We start from the raw sequence: 25,888 nt of genomic DNA on the forward strand, positions 1-25,888 counted from the left end.
AAGTGGTTTGCCATTCCCTTCTCCAGTGGACCACATTCTGTCAGACCTCTCCACCATGACCCATCCGTCTTGGGTGGCCCCACAGAGCATGACTTAGATTCATTGAGTTAAACAAGGCTGTGGTCTATGTGATAACATTGGCTAGTTGTCTGTGATTGTGGTTTCAGTCTGTCTGCCCTCTGATGCCCTCTCTCAGTGCCTACTGTCTTACTTGGGTTTCTCTTACCTTGGACGTGGGGTATCTCTTCATGGCTCCTCCAGCAAGGCGCAGCCACTGCTCCTTATCTTGGACGTGGGGTAGCTCATCTCAGCCATTGCCCCTGACCTTGGATATGGGGTAGCTCCTCTCAGCTGCCACCCCTAACCTTGGACGTAGGGTAGCTCCTCTCACCTACCACCCCGACATTGGATATAGAGTAGCTCCTCTTGGTCGGGCTTGTTAAAGGCCACAAAAAACAAGCCGAATTCTCAGTTAGTCGTACAATGGTGTGTGGCATTTTCAGATCCAGTAAGTGATAAAACTGTTTAGCTTGTGAAGGCAGAAGTAGAAAAACATCTATTTCTGCTTTATTGACTATGCCAAAGCCTTTGACTGTGTGGATCACAATAAACTGTGGAAAATTCTAAAATAGATGGGAATACCAGACTGCCTGGCCTGCCTCTTGAGAAACCTGTATGCAGGTCAAGAAGCAACAGTGAGATCTGGACATGGAACAACAGACTGGTTCCAAATAGGAAAAGGAGTACGTCAAGGCTGTATATTGTCACCCTGCTTATTTAACTTACATGCAGAGTACATCATGGGAAATGCTGGGCTGGAGGAAGCACAAGCTGTAGTCAAGATTGCTGGGAGAAATATCAATAACCTCAGATATGCAGATGACACCACCCTTATGGCAGAAAGTGAAGAAGAACTAAAGAGACTCTTGATAAAAGTGAAATAGGAGAGTGAAAAAGTTGGCCTAAAGCTCAACATTCAGAAAATGAAGATCATAGCATCCAGTCCCGTCACTTCGTGGGGTACTGGAAATATTGGCTGGCTTTATTTTGGGGGGCTCCAAAATCACTGCAGCTTGTGATTGCAGCCATGAAATTAAAAAATGCTTACTCCTTGGCAGGAAAGTTATGACCAACCTAGACAGCATATTAAAAAGCAGACATTACTTTGTCAACAAAAGTCTGTCTAGTCTAGGCTATGGTTTTTCCAGTGGTCATGTATGCATGTGAGAGTTGGACTATAAAGAAAGCTGAAAAAAAAAGAAAGTTGAGCGCTGAGGAATTGATGCTTTTGAACTGTGGTGTTGAAGAAGACTCTTGAGAGTCCCTTGGACAGCAAGGAGATCCAACCAGTCCATCCTAAAGGAGATTCGTCCTGAGTGTTCATTGGACTGCCTGATGCTGAATCTGAAACTGCGATACTTTGGCCACCTGATGGGAAGAACTGACTCATTGCAAAAGACCCTGATGCTGGGCAAGATTGAGGGCAGGAGGACAAGGGGACAACAGAGGATGAGATGTTTGGATGGCATCACCGACTCAATGGACTTGGGTTTAGGTGGACTCTGGGAGTTGGTGATAGACACGAAGGCGTGTGAAGCGGTTCATGGTGTCTCAAAGAGTCGGACATGACTGAGCGACTGAACTGAAAAGAGAAACTATTAGAAAGTTACCATAATCACAACTATATGAGAGGTTATGTCAATTAACAATGGAAAGAGAGGACTTCCTTTGGTCCAGTGGTTGAGAATCCACCTTGCAATGCAGGGGACACAAGTTCTATCTCTAGTCAGGAAACTATGATCTCACATGCAGAGTAACCAAGCCCGAGTGCTGCAACTAGAGAGTCTGTGCTGCAGCTAATACCCCAAATAAATATTTTTTTAAAAAAAGGAAAGAGGTACTCAAAAATTACATATATATCACTAATGTGTAAAATTGCAGTAGTGTTTTGTATATTTTTCTTGTATCCTGACACCTAATATGTTTACTAGAAATTCCTGTAAATCCTTTTGCCTTTCACATATTCCATTTCATTAAATTTCCTATTGATGTAACAAATCACCAGCAACTGAGTGGGTTAAAACAACAAATTTGTTCTCTTGCAGTTCTGGACGCCAGAATTGTAAAATGAACCCACAGCCTTGTGCTGCATCTGGATTCTCCAGGTCTGAATACTTTTCCTTGCCTTTCCTGTTTCTAGATGTTATTTTCTTCCTTTGACTCATTGTTTCCTTACTCTACCTTTGAAGGCAGCAAGGTAGCATTAAAAAATTTTTTTAATATTTATTTTTTTGACCAGTTCTTGTTTTAAGCACATGGGATCTTTAGTTGTAGCATTCAAGCTCTTAATTGTGTCATATGATATCTAGTTCCCTGACAGGGATTGAACCAGGGTGCCCTACATTGGGAATGTTGAGTCTTAGCCACTGGACCACCAGGGCAGTCCCAAGGTATCTTAAAATCTCTTTACCTTTCATGACATCACCAGCTTCAAGATGATTCTATCTCCATCTGTATTTTTCTTAGAAGGACGTTTGGAATGATATTTCATTTACCAGTTCATCCAATCTAATCTCCTGTGTCAGATTTTAACTAGATCTCATTTGCAGACGCCCCTAAGACATTTAAAGTAGTACTCAACATGTTCTAGATAAGAGGATGTGGGCAGTATTGGGGCAGGGGGGAGTGCATTATTCAGCCTACCACAGCCAGACTGTCTTCTCCTGATGGGTGTACAATTTTAACATCCTTTTCTCTCCATATAGTTTTTATCACTTTTTGTTAAAACATTGATTTGTATTTATTAATTTGGCTATGTCGGGCTTTGGGTGTGGCACCTGAGATCTTCAGTCTTCCTTGTAGCATCTTTTCCTTGCAGCATGTGAAGTCTTAGTTGTGGCATGCGGAATCTAGTTCCCTGACCAGTGATCAAAACCAGACCCTCTGCATTATCCACTGGATGGACCACCAGCGAAGTCCTTAGTGTTTTTATTTATTTTACTCACTTAATTTACTGGCTAGAATGTCTAAAACAATGTCAATAGCAGTGCTGAGAATGGACATATTGGTCTGCTTCCTAATCTCTGGGGAAAAGCATCCAGTCTTTCACCATTGAGTATGGTGTTTGCTGTAAGTTTTTGCAGGTGTTCTTTCTTGAGTTGAGGGAGGTTCCCACTCTTCTTTGTTTTCTGAAGTTTATATTATAAGTGGTTGTTTACTTTTGTTAAATGCAGTTTTTGAATCAATTTAATAAGACAGTTTGCTTTTCCTTCTTTTGTCTGTCAACAGTCTGGATGACATTGATTGAAATTTGAGATAGCCTTCTATCCCTCATTCTATACCCCCATTGGATCACGGCATACAATTATTTTTGTCTCTTGCTGAATTTTTTTTTTTCCTTGCTGATTTCTATTGCTAATATTTTGTTAACAATGTTTGCTTCTTCATGTGGGATTTAGTTGGTAGTTATCTTTATCTTTTCTTTTCTTCTGAAAGCTTTGTCTCCTATTGTCTCACGGTAATACTGGCCTCATACATTGAGTTGGGAAGTGTTCCCTCCTTTTCTTTGGTCTAAAAGAAATCATGTCAAGTTGCTGCTAAATCTTCTTTGTATGTTTGTTCATTTAGTCAGTTCAGTCGCTCAGTCATGTCCGACTCTTTGCCACCCCATGGACTGCAGTACTCCAGGCTTCCCTGTCCATCACAAACTCCCAGAGCTTATTCAAACTCATGTCCATTGAGTTGGTGGTGCCATCCAACCATCTCATCCTCTGTTGTCCCCTTCTCCTCCCGCCTTCAGTCATTCCCAGCCTCAGGGTATTTTCCAATGAGGCAATGCTTTGCATCAGGTGGCCAAAGTATTGGGAGTTTCAGCTTTAGCATCAGTCCTCCCAATGAATATTCAGGACTGATTTCCTTTAGGATGGACTGGTTGGATCTTTTTGCAGTCCAAAGGACTCTCAAGAGTCTCCTCCAATGCCACAGTTCAATTCTTTGTCCCTCAGCTTTCTTTATAGTTCAACTCTCACATCCGTATGGCTTTTGAAAAGCCAAAGCTTTGACTAGACGGGCCTTTGTTGGCAAAGTAATGTCTCTGCTTTTTAATATGCTGTCTAGGTTGGTCATGACTTTGCTTCCAAGGAGCAAGCGTCTTTTAATTTCATGGCTGCAGCCATCAGTGCAGTGATTTTGGCGCCCAAAAAAGTAAAGTTTGTCACCATTTCCATTGTTTCCCCATCTATTTGCCATGAAGTGGTGGGACCAGATGCCATGATCTTAGTTTTCTGAATGTTGAGTTTTAAGCCAGCTTTGTCACTCTTTCACTTTTAGCAAAAAGCTCTTTAGTTCTTCTTCGTATGTTTATTAGGTATGTCTAATACCACTGTTGTGACTTTGTTACACTAACGTTTGTTAAGTCAAGGTCGTCAGTGATGGACGTTATGTCACAACTCAATAGAAGACTGCAAGGGAAAGCAAAATGGAAGTGTGTTTTACTCACACATCCTGGAGGAGCTGCAAGGCAAACGTCAAGGGCTCAAGTGGGAAGTCAGTGCAAGGTGTAGAGAGCGGGGCAGGGACGGCCTGGGGCTTGTACCTTCATTAGGCTCTGTAGGACTGTGAAGAAAGCTCAGTGCTGAAGAATTGATGCTTTTGAACTGTGCTGTTGGAGAATACTGTTGAGAGTTCCTTGGACTGCAAGGAGATCCAACCAGTCCATTCTGAAGGAGATCAGCCCTGGGATTTCTTTGGAAGGAATGATGCTAAAGCTGAAACTCCAGTACTTTGGCCATCTCATGCGAAGAGTTGACTTATTGGAAAAGACTCTGATGCTGCGAGGGATTGGGGGCAGGAGGAGAAGGGGATGACAGAGGATGAGATGGCTGGATGGCGTCTCTGACTCGATGGACGTGAGTCTGAGTGAACTCTGGGAGTTGGTGATGGACAGGGAGTCCTGGAGTGCTGCGATTCATGGAGTCGCAAATAGTCGGACACGACTGAGTGACTGAACTAACTAACTAACTAGGCTCTGTAGATGGAGTTCTCTGGGGTCCAGGGTTAAGGCTGGATCGAACTTTATTCTTTATCCTGAGAGTGTAATGTTCCATGAAACACAGGGCCACTCTGCTACGTGTGTTCAGTGACAGGCAAACATTATTAGAGCACTTAGTGTTTTCTAATTAACCAATTTGTTTCCTTTCTGCTCTGTGTGAATCTAAACACGCTAAAATATTTCTCTAATTTAATACAGATATTCTGATTCTTGGATCAAGGTAGGTAATAAAAGAACTCGTCTTGAAATGTTCTCTATTCATTGCATCCTACTTAAAAGTGAGAGAGAGGCATGGTGACAGATGTCATTTCTGGCTACAACAGTCTCCCCGTTCTCTACTCCACACCAGGCAACGGAAGGGGTGACCCACAGCTGTCTAAGTCAAGTCACTGTCCCCTGGGCTGAACAGGATGGCAAGTGGAAGCTCTATTATGATACAAATAATTAGAAAATGCACACATACAGACAGGAAAATTTCAATTAGCATCCTTATCAGAATAATTTTAAAAGGTATTTTTTGGAGTCCAAAGCCACCAATCAAATACATCACTACTTAATCATGCATAAGCAAACAGCTCAGCACTCATCTGCATCCAGATCTCCACCCTCTCACTTCGTGTTTCCCTTTCATTTTGTTTGTCTATCTGTCCCTCTCTGCTGTCCTACCTCTTTGCACATTGTTCCCCCTCAACCTTTCTGAACTGTTTCCTTGTGTCCCTCACTTTCAGTCCTGCAGGTTACCACCATTGAATCCGTGACATGCCCTTCATCCCCACTCTGCCCAGCCTCTGGTGGCAAAACTACCTTTCCACCCTCTCTTCCTCTGCTTACTTTGTTCCCGCTCTAGCCCTTCTCCTCTCCCAGCATCAAGTCTCTCCCTAGGCCATGTCTTCCACCCTTTTATACCCTCACTATACTGATCAGCCTTGGAGCAGGAAATGGCAACTCACTCCAGTATTCTCGCCTGGAGAATTCCATGGACAGAAGAGCCTAGTGTACTACAGTCCATGGGAATCACAAAAAGTCAGACACGACTGACTAACCTTCTCTTTTCATACTGATCAGGGGCTCCTCTCCTATTCTGTCTTTACTCCTTCATGTCCCAAGAGATCCCAAATTTCTTTCACTTTGTTTTTTACCACCTGCTTCTTTCAGTGTTTATTCTTTCATTCTTACCATCTCTTTGCAAAACACCCATCCTCCACACTGTCTTCTGATCTCACCCACTCTTCTTTTCTCCTCATGTTTCTATTTCTCTCAGTCACTCAGGCTCCTGACCCCTCTTGCCCACACTTTCAGAGTAGGTGGAATGCAGTAAGATGTCTGCCTCGTGAGAGCACTGATGAAATAAAAAGTCAACAATTTAAGGCAAGACAGGAAAATTAAACGCAAACTTTCCCTCTGCCCATTTTGGCCCCCTCCCTCCTCTCCCGTGAGCCCTCTGTTAACCAGACCTCGATGGAAGAACCTGCTCAAATGTAAAGATCAATTTTTCTTCCTCTGGCACCAAGCCACATCACTCCTTAGAAGACAACATTCTCAATATTCTAAAGGATCACAATGAGACGGAAGGTGGCAGGGCACAACCATTAAAAGAAGTGAGGGGACGGGATGACACAGTCATTGAGAAAAAAAGGATATGACAAAAAGTAGTTAGAACCCCAACGAGGCCCAAGATGGCGGAAGAGTCTACTTCCAGTTGACCTTAAGCCTCATTACACTCTCACTCTAACACATCACCTAAACGACACACCCACAGGCACAATGATAGTTCACAGGATAACCATAAAAGGCCAAAAAGCAGGCAGAGGCCCAATTCCCAGAAACCCTGCCCCTTCCTCAAATAGAATCTTCTTCCCATCTACTTTTCCTTCATTGAATACTCTTTGACTGTGTGTATCTCACATAAACTATGGAAAATTCTTCAAGAGATGGGAATACCAGACCACCTGCCATGCGTCCTGAGAAATCTGTAGGTCAGGAAGCAACAGTTAGAAGTGGACATGGAACAACAGACTGGTTCCAAATAGGGAAAGGAGTACGTCAAGAGTATATATTGTCACCCTGCTTAACTAACTAATATGCAGAGTATATCATTCAAAATGCTGGGCTGGATGAAACACAAACTGGAATCAATGCTAGGAGAAATATCAATAACTTCAGATATGCAGATGACACCACCCTTATGGCATAAAGTGAAGAACTAAAGAGCCTCTAGATGAAAGTTAAACAGGAGAGTGAAAAAGCTGGCTTAAAGCTCAACATTCAGAAAACTAAGATCACAGCATTCTGTCCCATCACTTCATGGCAAATAGTTGGGGAAACAGTGGAAACAGACACTATTTTGGGAGCTCCAAAATCACTGCAGATGGTGACTGCAGCCATGAAATTAAAAGACACTTGCTTCCTGGAAGAAAAGCTATGAGCAACCTACACAACATATTAAAAAGCAGAGACATTACTTTGCCGACAAAGGTCCATCTAGTCAAAGATATAGTTGTTGCAGTAGTCATGTATGGATGTGAGAGTTGGACTATAAAGAAAGCTGAGTGCCGAAGAATTGATGCTTTTGAACTGTGATGTCAGAGATGACTCTTGAGAGTACCTTGGGCTGCAAGGAGATCCAACCAGTCAATCTTAAAGGAAATAAGTGCTGAATATTCATTGGAAGGACTGAGGCTGAAGCTGAAACTCCAGTACTTTGGCCACCAGATGCAAAAAACTGATTCACTGGGAAAGACCCTGATGCTGGGAAAGATTGAAGGCGGCAGGAAAAGGGGATGACAGAGGATGAGATGGTTAGATGGCATCACTGACTCAATGGACATGAGTTTGAGTAAGCTCTGGGAGTTGGCAATGGACTGGGAAGCCTGGTTCACTGAAGTCCATGGAGTCGCAGACAGTCGGACATGACTGAGTGACTGAACTCAACTCAGAGCGTTACAGTAAGTGTATCTTAGCAGGTCTTTGAAAAGGAGTACCCATGCAAAGGAGCTTAGAGAGATTCAAGAGATACACCAAAAGCCCAATGAGTATCCATCAGAGTTTCTAGAAAGAGTTTATCATACTTTATAGGCCCTACTCTGATGCAAACCCTGAGGCCTCTGAAAATAATGAGAATGGTAAACATAACCTTTATTGGACAAAGCTCCCCAGACATCAGAAACTCACAAAAGTTAGATGGTCCATTTGGAATGACCCCTTCTCAACTGGCAGATGTTGCTTTAAAAGTGTTCAACAACAGGGAACAGCAAACGAAGCAAGAAGATGCAGGACTGAAAGCCACATTACCTGGTGGCAGCAGTGGACTCCCAGAGCATGAGTAACCTGAGGAGAGGTGAGCCACTGCGGGGGAGGGAACAACACGCTTAGTGTAAGGAGGGCACTGGAAAACAGACTGTCCTTGGCTAAGGAGTGAGAAGGAAAACAGTAACAGACAGGAGCCTGTCGTTGCAGTAGAAAGAGATGAACACTCTGATGATGCCCAGGAGCCCTGGGTACCTGTGACAGGGGGGACAAGCTGACTGACCTTCTGATAGCTAGAGTGCCGCATACTTGGTAGATACCAAGATGGCGCAGAGAACGACTCAGTCCATCCCGGTCACAAGAGTTTCTGGAGAAGTGCAAAGCTGTTCTTTCTTACAACCTCTGCAATGCCGATTAGGGGACCTCAATCTGAAACACAGTTTCTTATATATGCCAATGTGTCCAATCCTTCTTTTGTAAATTAAATGTGCAAATAATTTTTTCACCACAACAGCTTGACATCAGCATCCTGTCAGGGCACCCAGTAAGCAGGCAGATGACACTTGTGGACACTCTGGAGAAGGCGACTGATTCCCCCTCCCCAAGTATGCAAAAAGGTAAGGCAGGAAGTGTGCACTGACAGCACTCCAGGGAAGGCCGACAAACACGTGGCCAATACAAATCCTGTTATTAGGGACACTGGAGGGATTCCCTGGTGGTTCAGTGGTTACAAGTTGGCACTTCGCTGCAGTGGTCCGGGTTCAATTCCTGGTGAGGGAACTTAGGATCCTGCAAACTATGCAGGACAGCCAGAAAAAAGTAAAGGACACTGGGACACCTAATTTAAAACAGTACCTTCTGAGGCAAGAGACCCAAAGATCATTCAGACAATTCTTGAAAAGTTGGCTTAACTGGGACGAATTAAACCTTGTAGATTCCTATATAAAACCCCTATCCTCCCGAAGAGCTGAACTCTGCAGTGTACGAAACACTGTCCAAGACGTGAGGCCATTAGTGAGACAGCCCAAGATTTTCAGCCTGTAACAGTAATCCGTATATGTTCTGCTCACAACTACTGTGGGACAATACTGCGGGTTCTCAGTTCTGGGCTTGAAGGACACTTTCCCCTGCATTCCTACTGCAGAAGAACCACTGCAGCTGTCTGCTTTCTGGCGGCAGGACCCAGAAGCACAGGGAGTCCAACCGTACTGCTGGACAGTGTTGCCTCAAGGACTGAAGATTTCCCCTACCTTGTTTGGGGAAATGTAGGCTAGGCTTCTTACTCCAATGTTTGTCTATGACTTCATCAACATGTGTACTTGCCTACAAGCGAAATGTCTACAAAATACCATAGGAACCCTGAACTCAGCTGATTGTGGATGGTCGGCTCCCGAAAGAAGGCAACAAGCAACAAGTCATGTACCTGGGTTTCATCCTCTGCCTGACAAAAAATAGGCAACTACCAGCTTGGGAACACCCAAGATACACATAGCTGAGGGGCTTCTGGGAAAGGCAGGATTCTATCGAATTAGGATCTTGAACTCAGGCTTTAAAAGGATATATCTTGAGCTCTTTATTTTGACAAAAGAGCACCAAACAGCCTGTGAAATGAGAAAAACAAGGTTAGTCTCGGCTCCAGGTTTGGAAGTAGCAGACTTAAACCTTTCACACTGTAGGTCCATGAGAGACAAGGCATGAGTCTCAGATATTAATTCAAGCTCCGGGAAACATCCCTCGGCCCACTACTTACTTCTCAACTAAAACAGACTGTTCAGGGTGGCCCCCTAGCCTTCGACCTGTAGCAGCTCCTGCCACACTTCAGGAAACCGAGCAGTTCACCCTGGGGTGACACACCACTGTGTACATCTCTCACCATGTCCTTTCTTTGGGTTTCCCTGGTAGCTCAGTTGGTAAAGAATTTGCCTGCAATGCAAGAGACCTCGGTTCTATTCGTGGGTCGGGAAGATCCCCTGGAGAAGGGATAGGCTACCCACTGCAGTATTCTGGTCTGGAGAATTCCATGGACTGTATAATCCATGCGGTTGCAAAGAGTCAGACATGACTGAGCGACTTTCACTTCATTTCATGTCCTTTCTTCACTGGAACAAAAAGGGGGCTATTGGCTGACTTCTGGGAGAATGGGCAAGTACCAAGCCATTCTCTTAGGCAATTCCACTCTAAAACCTGAGGTCAATTTGGCCCTAAATCCAGTGTCACTGCTCCCGACAGCTGCTGCACAACCCCCTGAGGACAACTGCCTCAAATAGACCGGGCTCAACACACAACTCTTGGCTGAGCCGGATGTGGACCAGTTCATGGATGGAAGCAGCTTCATGGACCAAGGGAGGGGATGTATTCAGTATGTAGTGAAAACCCTTTGTGTTTTTGCCACACAGCCTACAAGATCTTCGTTCCCCAACCAGGGATCAAACCCGGACTCCCTGCAGAGGAAGTGCAGTCTTAACCCCTGGACTTCCAGGGAAGTCCTGTGGTGCTGACCCTTGAAAAGGTGGTAGAAGCAAAAGCCCTGCCCCTAGGGAGCTCAGCTCAGGAGACAGAAGTCACTGTTCTGACAACAGCCCTACGGCTCACTGAAGGCACGTGAGTGATACATACAGAGGCTCCTCCTCTGCGTTCTCTGTGGTGCCTGCTCCCAGCACCAACTGGAGAGAAGGGGGCTCCTCGCTTCGGACAATAAAGGCAGAAAACATGCTTTGAGATCCTGTCACTATGAGAAGCCATCCACAAGCCCTCACTGGTGGCCGGAGTGCACTGTCCAGGCCACCAGAAGGGTGAAATTCATATAATCCAAAGCAGCCAGGTAGCTGACCAAGCTGCAAAGGCAGGCCGCAAAGGCAGGCGATTCTCAAGTCATGAGAGGTTCACTACAGATCAACTTGTCAAAATACCAGGTGGTGTATCCAGAAAAGGAGTGGGCATTCACTCTGGATCACACCACACCTGGGGGAGATGTGTGCATGTGGAACTGTCCTGTCTCCTGAGGCCCTCTTGCACACTGTGCCACAGCATACTGTAACAGCACCCACACCAGGAGAGAAGCCACAACGGATTCACAAGTTCATAATGGAGCCTAACCTGGGGAAGACCATCCAGCGAGCCCCTCAGACTTGCATGATTCATGCTAAAAATAAAGACTGCTGTCAGACCTCCACAGATGGGGGCCCAACACAAGAACCTGGGTCGCCCAGGACTGGCAAGCAGACTAAAGTAAATCAAGTTGATAAGGATAGAGAAAAGGGACAGAGTAGGTCATTAAATAGTTATTCCCACTAGGGGATTGTACGTAAAGAAAAAAGTATGGGAGACTCTGTACGTTAAAGGATCAGTCAAGAAAGCAGGTTTTCTCAGCCACAAAACCATGTGGCAAAGGCGCAGGACCTGCCCCCAAAGAATAAAACAACGGTGGCATGAGCCACACATCCTGCCCGGTGGGCTCAGTAAGTTAATGACCCCCTAGGACATGCTTCTTTGTGCGCACTAAAAACAAAATATAAGGAAAAGGTGACATTATGCTGAAACCTGAGATGATTTACCAAATTTTGTGCATTTCCATTGAGCCGTTCGAGTCCAAGCTTGACCTTCTAAGTACAAGAAAATTCCCCCACCCAATGAGGAGGAGGAGCTGATGATGAAAGCTGACTTCTAATCAAGAAGGTTGAGCATAACTTTGCTAGCGGGTGAGATGAGTACAATTGTGCGGTAGTTTGAACATTCTTTGGCATTGCCTTTCTTTGGGATTGGAATGAAAACTCACCTTTTTCAGTCTTGTGGCCACTGCTAAGTTTTCCAGATTTGCTGGCATATTGAGTGCAGCACTTTCACAGCATCATCTTTTAGGATTTGAAATAGCTCAGCTGGAATTCTATCACCTCCACTAGCTTTGTTCATAGTAATGCTTCCTAAAGCCCACTTGACTTCACATTCCAGGATGTCTGGCTCTAGGTGCGTGATCACACCATCATGGTTACCTGGGTCATTAAGATCCTTTTTGTATAGTTCTTCTGTGTATTCTTGCCACCTTTTCTTAATCTCTTCTGCCTCTGTTAGGTCCATACCATTTCTGTCCTTTATTGTGCCCATCTTTGCATGAAATGCTCCCTTGGTATCTCTAATTTTCTTGAAGAGGTCTCTAGTCTTTCCCATTCAATTGTTTTCCTCTATTTCTTTGCATTGTCCACTTAAGAAGGCTTTCTTATTTCTCCTGGCTATTCTTTGGAACATTTTATTCAAATGGGTTTATCTTTCGTTTTTTCTTTTGCCTTTCACTTCTCTTCTTTTCTCAGCTATTTGTAAGGCTTCCTCAGACAAGCGTTTTGCCTTTTTGCATTTCTATTTTCTTGTGATGGTGTTGATCACTGCCTCCTGTACAATGTCATGAACCTCCATCCATAGTTCTCAGGCATTCTGTCTATCATATCTACTCCCTTGAATCTATTTGTGACTTCCACTGTGTCATAAGAGATTTGATTTAGGTCATACCTGAATGGTGTCTCATGGTTTTCCCTACTTTCTTCCATTTAAATCTGAATTTGGCAGAAGGAGTTCATGATCTGAGCCACAGTCAGCTCCTAGTGTTTTTTTTGCTGACTGTATAGAGGTTCCCCATCTTCAGCTGCAAAGAACATAATCAATCTGATTTCAGTATTGACCATCTGGTGATGTCCTTGTGTTAGAGTCATCTCGTGTTGTTGTAAGAGGGCGTGTCAACTAAAAGAGATGTACAACTTGAGAGTTGCAAGTTAAGTTTTATTTGGGGAAAATGAGGACAGCAGCCAGGAAGACAGCATCTCAGATAGCTCTGACAGGTGTCCAGAGATCTTTGACTATTAAGACCTAGTCCAGTAATAGCACATTGAGCGGCGTATCAGCAAAAACCTTCTTCAGAACGGGGAATGAGCCTTCCCAGCAACGTGGGACCATATGGTCATGAAATGCCCTGCAAAGTATGGTCATATTTGCTAAATGGTCATATCAATAGAGTAGTCTGAGCAGTCTGAGAGACTGCTCCAAAGCAGCAGTGGGGGAAGTTCAATATATAAGGTTTTGGTGAAGGGGAAGTTCAATACCATGAAGCACTCATTTCACAAAAGGTTTTCGGTTAGTCATGAGGATCTGATGTCACCATGAAGGAATTTAGTGCTTCTTTGGATAGGAGGAGGTGCAAGGATTGAGATCATAAAATCTGTTCCTAAAAACATCCAACTCTCTACAGACCAGTCCTACCAGAGTCCCTGGAGCAGAGTGCCTCGCTCCACTCTGAAGTCCCTCTGAGGCTGTTGAAAGTCCATAGCTTTAGCAGAATGGGGTTCAATCTCCATGCAGGCAGAGGGTAAATGCCTTTGCCGTTCACTCATTGGCAATGCCCTTAATAAGTGACAATTTGTAGTTGACATGGCCCTCTTGTGGTCGTACATCCAATCATGTTTTGGGGGGCATTTCATGAACATTTTGTCTCGTGTTGCTGGGAAGGCTTGTTCTCAGTTGTGAAGAAGGCTTTTGCTGACAGGTCACTCAATGTGCTATTAGTGGATTAGGTCTCCATAGTCAAAGATCTCTGCAGACCTGTCTTCTAGTTATGGTCCAGGAAAGTATTCCTTCTTGTTGCATCTTCCCATATCTCAGTTCAATTCAGTCACTCAGTCGTGTCCGACTCTGCGACCCCATGGACTGCAGGACGCTAGGGCTCCCTGTCCATCACCGACTCCCAGAGCTTACTCAAACTCATGTCTATCGTGTCGGTGATGCAATCCAACCATCTCATCCTCTGTCGTCCCCTTCTCCTCCTGCCTTCAGTTGTTCCCAGCATCAGGGTCTTTCCCAATGAGTTAGTTCTTGACATCAAGTGGCCAAAGTATTGGAGTTTCAGCTTTAGCATCAGTCCTTCCAAAGAATATTCAGGACTGATTTCTTTTAGGATTGACTAATTTGATTCCCTTGCAGCCCAAGGGACTCTCAAGAGTCTTGTCCAACATGACAGTTCAAAAGCATCAATTCTTCGGCACTCAGCTTTCTTTATAGTCCAACTCTCACATCCATACGTGACTACTGGAAAAACCATAGCTTTGACTACATGGACCTTTTTTGATAAAGTCTCTGCTTTCTAATATGCTGTATAGGTTGGTCACAGCATTTCTTCCAAGGAGCAAGTGTCTTTTAATTTAATGGCTGCAATTACCATCTGCAGTGATTTTGGAGGCCCCCACCCTCAAAAAAACGTCTCTCACTGTTTCCATTGTTTCCCCAACTATTTGCCATGAAGTGATGGGACCGGATGACATGATCTTCATTTTCTGAACGTTGAGCTTTAAGCCAGCCTTTTCACTCTCCTCTTTCACTTTCATCAAGAGGCTCTTTAGTTCTTCTTCACTTTCTACCATAAGGCTGGTGTCATCTGCATATCTGAAGTTATTGATATTTCTCCCAGAAATCTTAATTCCAGCTGGTGCTTCATCCAACCTGGCATTTGGCATGAGGTACTCTGCATGTAAGTTAAACAAGCAGGGTGACAATACACAGCCTTCACGTACTCCTTTCCCTATTTGGAAGTAGTCTGTTATTCCATGTCTGGTTTTAAGTTGTTTCTTGACCTGCATACAGATTTCTCAGGTGGCAGATCAGGTAGTCTGGTATTCCCATCTCTTTAAGAATTTTCCAGTCTGTTGTGATCCACACAGTCAAAGGCTTTGGCATAGTCAATAAAGCAGCAGTAGATGTTTTCTGGAATGCTTGCTTTTTTGATGATCCAGCAGATGTTGGCCATTTGATCTCTGGTTCCTCTGCCTTTTCTAAATCCAGCTTGAACATCTGGAAGTGGAAGTTACTCCCATATCTAGAGTAACATTATTACAATCACTGATCACATATTGAGTTATACACTTGATCAACTGCTTCAAGTCCAGTCATCATTATTTTTGTTGGAGGCTCATACACTTGTTTTGGAGATGACAATGGTAACCCACTCCAGTATTGTTGCCTGGACAATCCCAGGGACAGAGGAGCCTAGTGGGCTGCCGTCTATGGGGTCGCACAGAGTCGGACACGACTGAAGCGACTTAGTGGCAGCAGCAGCAGTGATTGAAGGAGCTGAGAAAAAGAGCGAGCTGTAAGGAAGCATAGCCACTTAGGAGTGCCAGAGAGTTGGGAGGGAGGGAGGGCAGAGATGGAAGAAGAAAAGCAGAAATACAGGGAGATTGAGGATCACCAGGGAGGTTGGAGAGAAAGCAACTTGAAGGCGAACAGACGACAGAGAGAGGCGGGATGGGAGGCAGGGAAGAAGCAGAGAGGGGGACGGGCACAGCAGGAGAGCAGAGAAAGGGAGACATAGAAAGAAGTAGGGAAACAGATCAGCCAAATGGAGTGGAAACAGCTAGTGTGCAGGTGATGGTGGGGGCTAGATCCAGAAGAGTGCTGAATCAGTTGGGTAAGAATTATTAAGTCATTATACATTGATTTTTGGCTTTAAAATCTAATGCAAATCTTGCTTCTTTAAATTGTATAGATAAGAATGAGAATTGCAAAATTTCTGTCTGTGACGCATGTGTATTTTGTAAGTATTTGTATTAAAGAGCATGCATGTGTAGAGCCTATTGAGGTGTGGGCTGCGGCAGTAACTTGATTCTCTCAGGTGTGGGTCACCCCCTTCCCTATTCCTGGTGAGGAGTAGAGGTTATGTGAGAGAAGAAATGGGGCAAGAACTGACTGACTCTTACTACATGATGCCTTTTCAAGGAACTTTAAACATGTTCTTTGTGATGGTTTTACTTTTGACTTTCTGCTTTCTTTACATTTAATTATTTTTGTAGCTTGGGATAAAGACTTGTTCGTTCAATAGCAACTTTCTTTTAAACAATTCTGGAGATTTGTCTCACTTGGGACAACTTGCATAAATGTAGAGAATATTATAGTAAGTGAATTAAGACAGCCAGGGAAAGACTGGTATTATATGTCCTTCCATTATATGGAATGTAAAAAAAATGAAACTCACTAGGACCAGAGGGTAGGATGGTGGTCATCTGGGGCTGGGAGGTGGGGAAGATGGGGAGATGTTGGACAAAAGGTACGGACTTTGAGTTGTGAAATGAGTGTGTCCTGGGGAGGTATGCACAGCATGCTGACCGTAGTTAATCCTGTTCTGTTACTGCCTGCTGGGAATTTGTCAGGAGAGTACCTTGTCAGTGTTGTCACCACACACAGAACATGGGAATTTGGAGGTGATGTATGTGTTGGTTCATGGATTGTGATAAATGTTTCACAGTGTACACATGTGTCACATGCTCACACGGTGTATGGTGTGTATACACATATTCCTTTGGTGAGTCGGTTCTCCCCCATCAGACATGCTCCTGAGGATCTCGTGTGGTGCCTTGCCCCAGGAATATGCACAGAGCCACAGATGATTCCGATCTGGATCCTGCATTGCACACTAGGGCTCTTAGCCTCCACTTCTGAGACTGAGATCGGGCCCTGGGGGAGGGGAGAGCGCCCTGCTCAGAGTGGTGCTGGACCAGGGCCCGCTGTGTGACCTGAATGGGATCCTGGGGTCAGCAGAGGTGCCCCCTGCTGCTGTGTGCATGAGGCCTCACCACAGGGGAGTTTGGCCAAGGAAAGTGTGGGAAAGATCCCTGTTGGTCTCTCTGTGGCACTTGACTGTCCTGAATCCCTCCTGAGACAGTGGCCACAGAGGACTGTCTGTTCCACAGGGTGAGGGCTTCCCTGTGTGTGTGGTTGGGGCTCAGGAAAGGGAGGTGTTGACTCTAAGCCTTAAGCAGCATGTTTTCAACTTTCATGATAGAACTGTGAAGACTCATGATGAAGAGGCGCAGAAGAGGAAGAATAGGAATCAGGCATGGCTCTTTCTCAGGTAGGGTCATAGTCTCAGTGGATTCTCACATTGCCTTCCTGAAATGCTCCTCTCAGGATCGCTAATCGTGTCTGACTCTCGAGTGTCCTGTCTGACTCCTATACACGCACACTCACCCAGGGCCTTCCTTCAGGGCCTGTCGTCTCCACTTAGATCCCGTCTCCCCATGACCCGGTGACGCGGAGCTTGTGAGGAGGCTCCCCTGAGCACCACCCTGGACAGGGCTTCTCACGCACGGGTTCGAGACGGGGTCTCAGTGCTGTTGGGCAGCAGGGACTGTTTAGGGCCCATCTGGATGTGCTGTCTGCGCTCTGTCAACCAGGGTAAAGAAGCTGTATGTGGACCTCAGGTATTAATATGTACAGTACATGGTAAAATCTGCAAAAGAGGCCAATGAGTGGAAATCAGTTCTCACTTTTTATAGTACATTTAAAACGAAATGAGCACCTCCTTGAAAACCTAAGTATTTGGAATGGAGTGGAACGTTCAGAAAGAGTTGTCAGGGCTAGGGAGTGTTTCGTTACATCATCTAATTTAAACTGAAATCAGGCTTACTAAGATATTTTTCTTTCTTTTTTGACCACATGATGCATTCTCCAGTGTCTTAGTTTGCTGAGTAGGGATGGAACCTGAAACCCTGCAGTGGAAGTGAGGGATCTTAACCACTGGACCATGATGGAATTCTCCAACTTTACTAATCTTGATTCAGTATTTTCCTAATGGAATAAAATGATAAATTTTGGATTTTGTTCATAAGTACATACCTAAAATCACATTTTGATTTTTAAAATATATTTATTTCGTATACTGTATCTTTATTGCTTCAGTGTCTTTTCCCTAGTTCTGGCGAGTGGTGGCCACTCTCTGATACAGTGCACACACTTCTCATTGTGGTGGCCTCTCTTGTCTTGCAGCCTAGGGTCTAGAGCCCGCTGGCTTCAGTAGTTTCACTTCCTGGGCTCTAGATCTCTGGCTCAGGAATTGAGACTCACGGGCTTAGTTGCCCCCCAGCATGTGGGAACTCAGACCAGGCAACAACCCAGATCTCTTGCATTGCCCAGTGGATTCTTTACCACTTACCCGTAGGGAGAGCCACATATTTTTTTTTTTTTTTAACATATTTTTAAATACAGGTATTTTATAAAGATTGGAAGAAATCTTCTGTATGTTATTTTCTGCTTGTATTACTTTTTATTTTTTTTTGAACTAGAGTAAGATAATGTTGAGGCGTTCCTGGTAGTACAGTGACTAACAATGTGCCTGCCAGTGTAGGGTGCACGGGTTCCATCCCAGGTCCGGGAAGATGCCTCAGAGCAACTAAGCCCATGGGCCACAACTACTGAGCCTGTGCTCTAGAGCCCAGGAGCCTGCACACTCTAGAGTGTGTGCTCCAAAACAAGAGAAGCCACTGCAATGAGAAGCCCCTGCACTGCAGCTTTTACTAGAGAAAGCCCACTCACAGCAACGAAGACCCAACATAAGCAAAATAAATAAGCTTTGAAAAAGAAATAGAATGTTGACATAGTTACTGAATGAAGAAGTAAAATGAAAGAAGAGAATGGGAACCCACTCCAATATTCTTGCCTGGAGAATTCCATGGATAGAGGAGCTCGCGGGGCTGCCATCAGAGGGGTTACAAAGAGTCTGGCATGAGTAAGCAGGTAAACAACAACTTCTGCCCACAGCAGATTGAGCTCTGAAAAACAGATCTAAGCGTCTAACTGTCCTCTTGCTGTTTCTTCAGTGACTCTCTGTAGCTTTTGGAATCAAGTCCTAAATCCATAGATTTTAATCCATAAATTAGCCTCTGCCTGGCATTACCCCATGTACTTTTGCTGTGTGCCAGTCACACTGGCTGATTTCCTGTGCAGTAAATATCTTCCTGCCTCAGAGCTGCCACTGAGGCTGTTCTCTCTGCTTGCAACACTCTTCCATTTCCCGCCTTACCAATCCTAAGTGTTTCTTCCTCACAGAGACCTTGTCTGATTTCTCAGTGTATTGGAGCTTCAGCTTCAACATCAACCCTTCCAGTGAATATTCAGGATTGATCTCCTTTAGCATTGATTGGTTTGATCTCCTCGCAGTCCAAGGGACTCTCAAGAGTCTTCTCCAACACCATGGTTCAAAAACATCAATTCTTTACCACTCAGCCTTCTTTATGGTCCAGCTCTCATATCCATACATGACTACTGGCCCATAGCTTTACTATACAGACCTTTGTGGGCAAAGTAATGTCTCTCCTTTTTAATATGCTGTAGAAATTTGTCATAGCTTTAGAAAATAAAGACCTAAAATATATTAGAACTTGCAAATAGCAAGTGAAAGATTCTAATTATGTTCACGCTGAATATATAACCAACTTGAAATTACATTATGGGTATTATTTAGTGTAATTTCCTAAACAAGTTTTTGGGAAAGATACTTAACAGTTAGGCTTCCCTGGTGGCTCAGACAGTAAAGAATTCGCCTGCAATGCACAAGACATGGGTTCGATCCCTGGGTTGGGAAGATCCCCTGGAGGAAGGCATGGCAACCCACTCAAGTATTCTTGCCTGGAGAGTCCCACGGACAGAGGAGCCTGGCAGGCTATGGTCCAATGGGTCGCAAAGAATCCGACAAAGCTGCGTGACTAAGCACTTCCTCCAAAGTACAGAATAGAATATTTTAATGCAGTTCTCATCAAAAGAAAAAAAAAAAATGTTTTTTTTCCCTCCTATTTTGCTGTCTCTTTTTAGGTTATCTATACAAAATTATGGATGCTTGGTAAACTTACTGTGATAATCGTTTCACAGTATATGTATCACTTAATTTTTCTCTGTAGCTTAAACGTACACAGTGATATTTGTCATTGTAAGAGTTGCTTATACAACCCCCTTTATGTCACTGTTTAAAGAGTTGGGTTTAGAAAGGGAAATAATTAAAACCCGTTGGATAAAATAAACAATAACGCAGTTTATAATCATTTAAAGTGTCTTGCTCATTTTAAGGCTGTGGTTAGTGACCCAAATGATCACATCCCTTAAGTCCTCCATCTCAGACACCCAAGTGCTGACCCTCAGTTGGTTGAACTCAGCACTATGCTGAGTTTGCTGGTTTGTAGGGCGTCAGTAGGGAATAGCCCATTTCTACCCAGGGAGAGTTTTGTATTTGTAATATAGAGACTAGTCCCATTCTTGTTTATTAAAACTGCCCAAGTTCTGAGATCCCTGAATTGCTTCAGCCTCACTAGCAGGATCTGAGCACACCATGCTGTGAAAAACAGCTTTTTATTGAGAATAAACCCTTTTAGTCTTAAGAGGAAGTATCTTGGGTTCCGACATAAGTTGAAGCTTTTACCTAGCAGTGTTACAGAAGGTAACTTAGTGCTCTCAAGGTAACAGGCCCCGCCCCCCTCCGCGGCCCGCCCCTCCCACGAACTCTGTGCACAGCGGGTGCTCGCCCCGCCCCTGGTCGGAAGCCGCGGCTCTAATACCGAAAGCCCTTTCACGCAGACCCGGAAGTTGAAGAGCGCGGAGCCGAGGTCCCCCGAGTGGCGCCTAAGCTTCCTTCTAGAGTAAGTTTGCAGAGCTCGCCACCCCTCCAATCCCCACCTCCGTCTCCGCTCACTCGTCCTCATGGTGTGCGAATTGCCAGCGACCTGAAAACCCTGGCACCCGGTGCTCGGCCCCGAATAGACGCTGCCGTTGCGGCCCAGTTATCTTTTCGTTTGGGTTTGAAGTGTTTCTGAGTCGGTTTCGGCGCTCTGTCCGCGTAGACACCGCCTCTGGCGACATTTTCCTGCTTAAAACCCTTTTTTACCTCTGGCCTCGCCAAGTAAAGCCCTCTCTCGGGAGTTGGAGTCGCGCCCCGCCGCTTCGCCTTCTCGACCGCTGGAGGCAGAGCCCGTCGCCCCCGCTCCCGGAGAGGCCGCGCCCCCTCCCTGGTCCCGGGATTCCGGAGAGCCCGCCTCGCTCTGAGCCCCGTCCCTCCCAGCCCCTCTGTCCTCGCGTCTCCTGAGGCCGGTCCTTCTTCCCTTCAGGCCTCCCCCCTTTGCTGTCAGCCCGTCCCCTCACCCCGCGTAGGGTAGGTGACCTGGTCCAGCCTTGTGACCGCCAGTGCTGTTCCATGCCCAATTCAACTCGGTCGGAAAAGGTGGTCTTCCGGTCCGGGGGCGTCGCGTTCTGTCGCCCACTCAGTAAATTCAGGAGGCAGGAGGATCAAGAGAAGCAGAGTCAGAAGGACTGAGAGAAATAATTGAAACTGAGGAGAAAAGCATCAGGGAGAACCAATGGGAATACTGAGAATGGCTGAGGGACTTGCAAAGGGATAATCAAGTCAAAGAGGTTAAGCCTTGAAAATAGCCAAGTGAGTAAAATAGAGAAGTATTAATAAATTAGAAAGTCAGATCTCCAGGGACTGGAAAGCAGCATAGGGAGAACTGCCCTGTATCAATGATGGGAGCGGGGAGGCGAAGGGCGATGAGGGACGTCAGAGGTGGAGAGTCCCTAACTGAGTTTTGGCCGGGTTTGAGTCCAGGCCTCTTGGGTTAGAGTCCGAGGTTGTGTTTTCATCCGGTTGGAGTCCCGCCACAAGGGTTCAAGTCTCAATGTGAGGTGGCCGGTTTTATAATGGTGCTGGCAGAGCAAGAGATAAGGAGCAGAGGAAGAAAGTGCTGGAAGGAAGCGTAACCACGTGGCCTGCTAGAGAGTGGGGAGGAAGGGAGAGTCACAGCGAGAGAAGGGGAGTAATCTGGAGCGCAGAGAGGGAGCCCAAATGGGGGAAGAAAGAGGCAGACACAGGTATGGATTTTTGAAAGACTCAGGAAGGTTGGGGAGAGAGAGCATTTCGAGGGGGAACGAATTGCAGCTGCCTGAGACAGGACACGTGAGAGGCAGGAGATAGGACAGGAGCAGCAGAAGAGCAGAGGAGGAGAGAAAGAGACACGAAGACTTAGATGAAATAGGGAGATAGGTGAACAGAGGGGTAAGCTCGATCCAGGTGTGGCCAGTTGTTTGGATACAGATGATTTTTTTAGTTATAGAGAGGAGGCTGAGAATTTCAAAACTCTTGTCTATAAGGCTTGTGTCTTTTTTTATTACTGTGGCAGAAGATGACTTTTCATTTGCAAACCCTGTTGAGCCTGGGGCAGTGGCTTGATTCACTGAGTTGTGAGTGAACTCCTTCCCTTGTCCTATCATAAGATAGAGGTCAGGGAAGAAGACACCTGGAGCAAGAAATGACTGACTCTGTCACTCTGTGATAGCTTTTTTTTTTTTTTTTAATTTTTTTGGCTGTGTTGTCTTCGGTTCTGTGCCGTGGGCTCAAGAGTTGTGGCTCCCAGGTTCTAAAGCACAGGCTCAGTAGTTGTGCACAGGCTTAGTTGCTTGTACTTGTGGGATCTTCCTGAACCAGGGATAGAACCCATGTCCCCTGCATTGTCAGGCAGATTCTTGTCCACTGTATCATTATTGGGTAGCATTTTTAAACGAACACTTTTTTTTTTTTAATGGATTCACATTTTCTCCTTTCTATATATATGGTGCTTTTTGTGGCTTGGAATAGGTCTTAATTCATTCAGTTTCTGTAATCATTTTTAACTTCAGAAATAGGCTTTTTTAGTTTCCAGTATTCTACTCTTATCATCCTTTTCTGATTATGATTATTCTCAGTATTTTTTTAAACTTTTACACCAGATTTTTAGATTAAAACTAATTCACAATTTTTTCTTTAAAATTTTTTTCCGATTCATTCCTTGCCTGGGTGCTTTCTTCCCTTCGTCTTGTACATTTGAAATTTTCTTTGGTAAGTAGTAAATCATCTTAGACTATTTTGTGCCATACTTAGCAAAAATGTCACCTCGTTTATGAGTTCTTATGAGGTAAATGAACCTAGAGCCTATTATACAGAGTGAAATAAGTCAGGAAGAGAAAGACGAATACTGTATATTCCTGCTTATATATGGAATTTAGAAAGATGGTACCAACGATCCTACATGCAGGGCAACAAAGGGAGACACAGATGTAAAGAACAGACTTTTGGACTCAGTGTGAGAAGGCGAGGGTGGCATGATTTGAGAGAATAGCATAGAAACATGTATATTACCATGTGTAAAATAGAATGATCAGTGCAAGTTCGATGCACGAAGCAGGGCACCCAAAGCCAGTGCTCTGGAACAACCCAGAGAGATCGGGTGAGGAGGGAGGTGCAAGGTGGTTCAGGATGGGGGGGGACACGTGTCCAATTCATGTTGATGTATGGCAAAAACCATCACAATATTATAAAGTAATTATCCTTCCATTATAATACTTAAAAATGAGGAAACTGAAAAAATTAAAGTTAATAAGCAACGATCACCTCGCCTCCCTTTCTCTGAATTCAAAGAGAAATACATCTTGGATGGTTTTATGTATGGGACATTGTGTAATTAAACAGACATATTTTCAACTGTGGTTTTACCAAAGACTTGAATTGTGTGTATGTGTTTATGTGTGCACACACAAATGGATATTTCTGGTCTCAGCTCTTTACCAGAGAATAACGGAGGTATGACATTAGATCTTGTGAAATTAAAGGCATTTCTTTGAGAAATGGGAAAATAAAAGAACATTTAACATGATAAAACCAACAAAATAAAATGCTTCATTCTTTCCTTTCAAAAAAAGAAAAAAAAAAAAAAACAACACCTATTTTAACTGGTTAGTGTAATGGTCTGTTTTCTCCATTTTCTATGATCAGTGAAACAAGTGAGCTGTGAGGTGATATGAAGATGTTTCCCTCAGGTCCCTTTTTGACTTTTCTGTGCGAATGAGGAAGGATGGGCTGGATTGACGTGGGACTTTCCCACAGAGCCTCTCTATTCATGATGAAAAAGATTGCTCAGATCCTATTTCTAATGTTTTTTGTACTAGTGGATATATATTTGCAATTCTGTATTTTAAAAATATTTTACTGCAATCTTCTAATAAAGAATTACCTGCTTGGTATCAGTTTGACCCAATCTTGAAAGAAAAGTTTCTTTTGCTCAGATACATGACAGATGTTCCTGGTGTTAAATGGGATGGACATTAAGGACAAACTTGGCCCCCTTGCCCTTCAGCCTCCCATTTCATTAATCAGTTATACCTGGTTCTCTTCACTCAGCTCAGACCTTCTCATAACCGGCTTCAATCTGGGCCCGAGGGAGCCCACTTGTAACATGGAGATGAGAGACTAGACCGGAAACTCTGAGCGTGGGCAACACTGACCCCTGAAATGATTAGCCAAATTGGCTGTGTGTCTGTGTGTGGCAGTTCTGGTTTGGAGGGAGTGTCTGACGGTAATTAGAATTTTAAGTAGATCCCAGTCCTCCCTCAATGAAAAATAAAAAGGAAAACTGTAGGATGGAGGCAGGATCACAGGCTCAGAATTAGATGACTTCTATGAATAAGGCTAAATCTGAAGGGAGATTTTTTTTTACGTCCTGACATTCAGACCTCCACTGGCTTTCATTTGTTCTTGGGACAAAAGCTTGACTCCTCGCTGTGGCTCCACAGCCCTCTGTCAAGCTCAGGGCCCTGTAAGAGTCTCCAGCCTCATCCTGGGAGCTGACTGTTTGCTCGTGGTTCAGCCTGTCTTGGTCTCATTTACCTTTTCTCTGTTTCCAAATACCAAAACCATTTCTGTCTGACTTTGTAGTTCCTTTTCTCACCTTCAGGTCACCCTGGCTCAGGCCCTAGGTCACCCTTCAAGTCTAGGCTCAGAGAGGTCTCCCCGTCCCCTCCTAACAGTCTCTCTCATGTTACCCAGGTTTATTGCCTCTGTATCAGTTGCCATCAGCAGAAATTAATGCCCTTCTTCATGGGTTATTTTGAGTCCTTCCTGGTTCCCCTCTTTTTAGGACTCATAGTGTTCCTCTCGGAGAAGGCAATGGCACCCCACTCCAGTACTCTTGCCTGGAAAATCCCATGGACGGAGGAGCCTGGTAGTCTGCAGTCCATGGGGTCTCTAGAGTCGGACACGACTGAGCGACTTCACTTTCACTTTTCTCTTTCATGCACTGGAGAGGGAAATGGCAACCCACTCCAGTGTTCTTGCCTGGAGAATCCCGAGGACGGTAGCCTGGTGGGCTTCTGTCTGTGGGCTTCCGTCTAAGGGATCACACAGAGTCGGACAAGACTGAAGTGACTTAGAAGCAGCAGCAGTGTTCCTCTTCTTCCAAACATGGCTGCAGTACCTGATACTGGAAATGTCTTTAGATGACAGGACTATGGGTTGGGCTGAATAATCCCTAAGGAAAACCAGGAGAACAGGGCAGGTGATGAAGATATTTCCCATGTTCTGGACATTTCAGCTGTAATTGATCTTTACCCCATGTAGACTATGTAATTACTCAAAAGAAGAGCCAAGAAATATAGGAAAACCTGAAAAGCCCTATAGAATTGGTGTCCTCAAGCAGCAGGCTAAGATGTCCCCATGTTTAGTCTGCTGTGTTTCGTCCTCTGCAGCCCCCAGATCTAAGCTCTGTCCATCCAGTGACCAGTCACCATCATGGACAGCAGCTTTGCCTTCTAGGAGTTCATGTGCTGAGTGTCAGTGATTGTGATTTCAGTGCGCTGAGGATGAGCAGAAATGCAAAACCTAACAGGGCAGGAAGGAAACGCTGCCCGCCCTCCCCCCTCCCAAGGGCTAGAATATTTTCTAAGTAGGTGTGGGTGGGGAAAACAGGAGAGAGTGAGACCTGGAGACCCTTGCTT

General features: G+C 44.8%; 1 protein-coding gene across 5 annotated transcripts in view; it reads left to right on the forward strand.

Annotated features, from left to right (window-relative positions):
* LOC113876092 (zinc finger protein 665-like) overlaps positions 1–25,888 on the forward strand; it is a 78,539-nt gene that overhangs the window by 31,357 nt on the left and 21,294 nt on the right. Inside the window, exon 1 of one of the 5 annotated variants that reach the window (XM_027514918.1) lies at positions 20,652–20,730. The exons of 3 other annotated variants lie outside the window; for them this stretch is intronic. The gene's annotated coding sequence lies outside the window, so the exon portion shown is untranslated. Of the gene's footprint in view, positions 1–20,651; positions 20,731–25,888 lie in introns of those variants that run through there. One more of the 5 variants, XM_027514922.1, reaches the window with a different exon arrangement.

The sequence above is a fragment of the Bos indicus x Bos taurus genome, chromosome 18 (genome assembly GCF_003369695.1).
Source record: "Bos indicus x Bos taurus breed Angus x Brahman F1 hybrid chromosome 18, Bos_hybrid_MaternalHap_v2.0, whole genome shotgun sequence".
Lineage (NCBI taxonomy): Eukaryota > Metazoa > Chordata > Mammalia > Artiodactyla > Bovidae > Bos > Bos indicus x Bos taurus.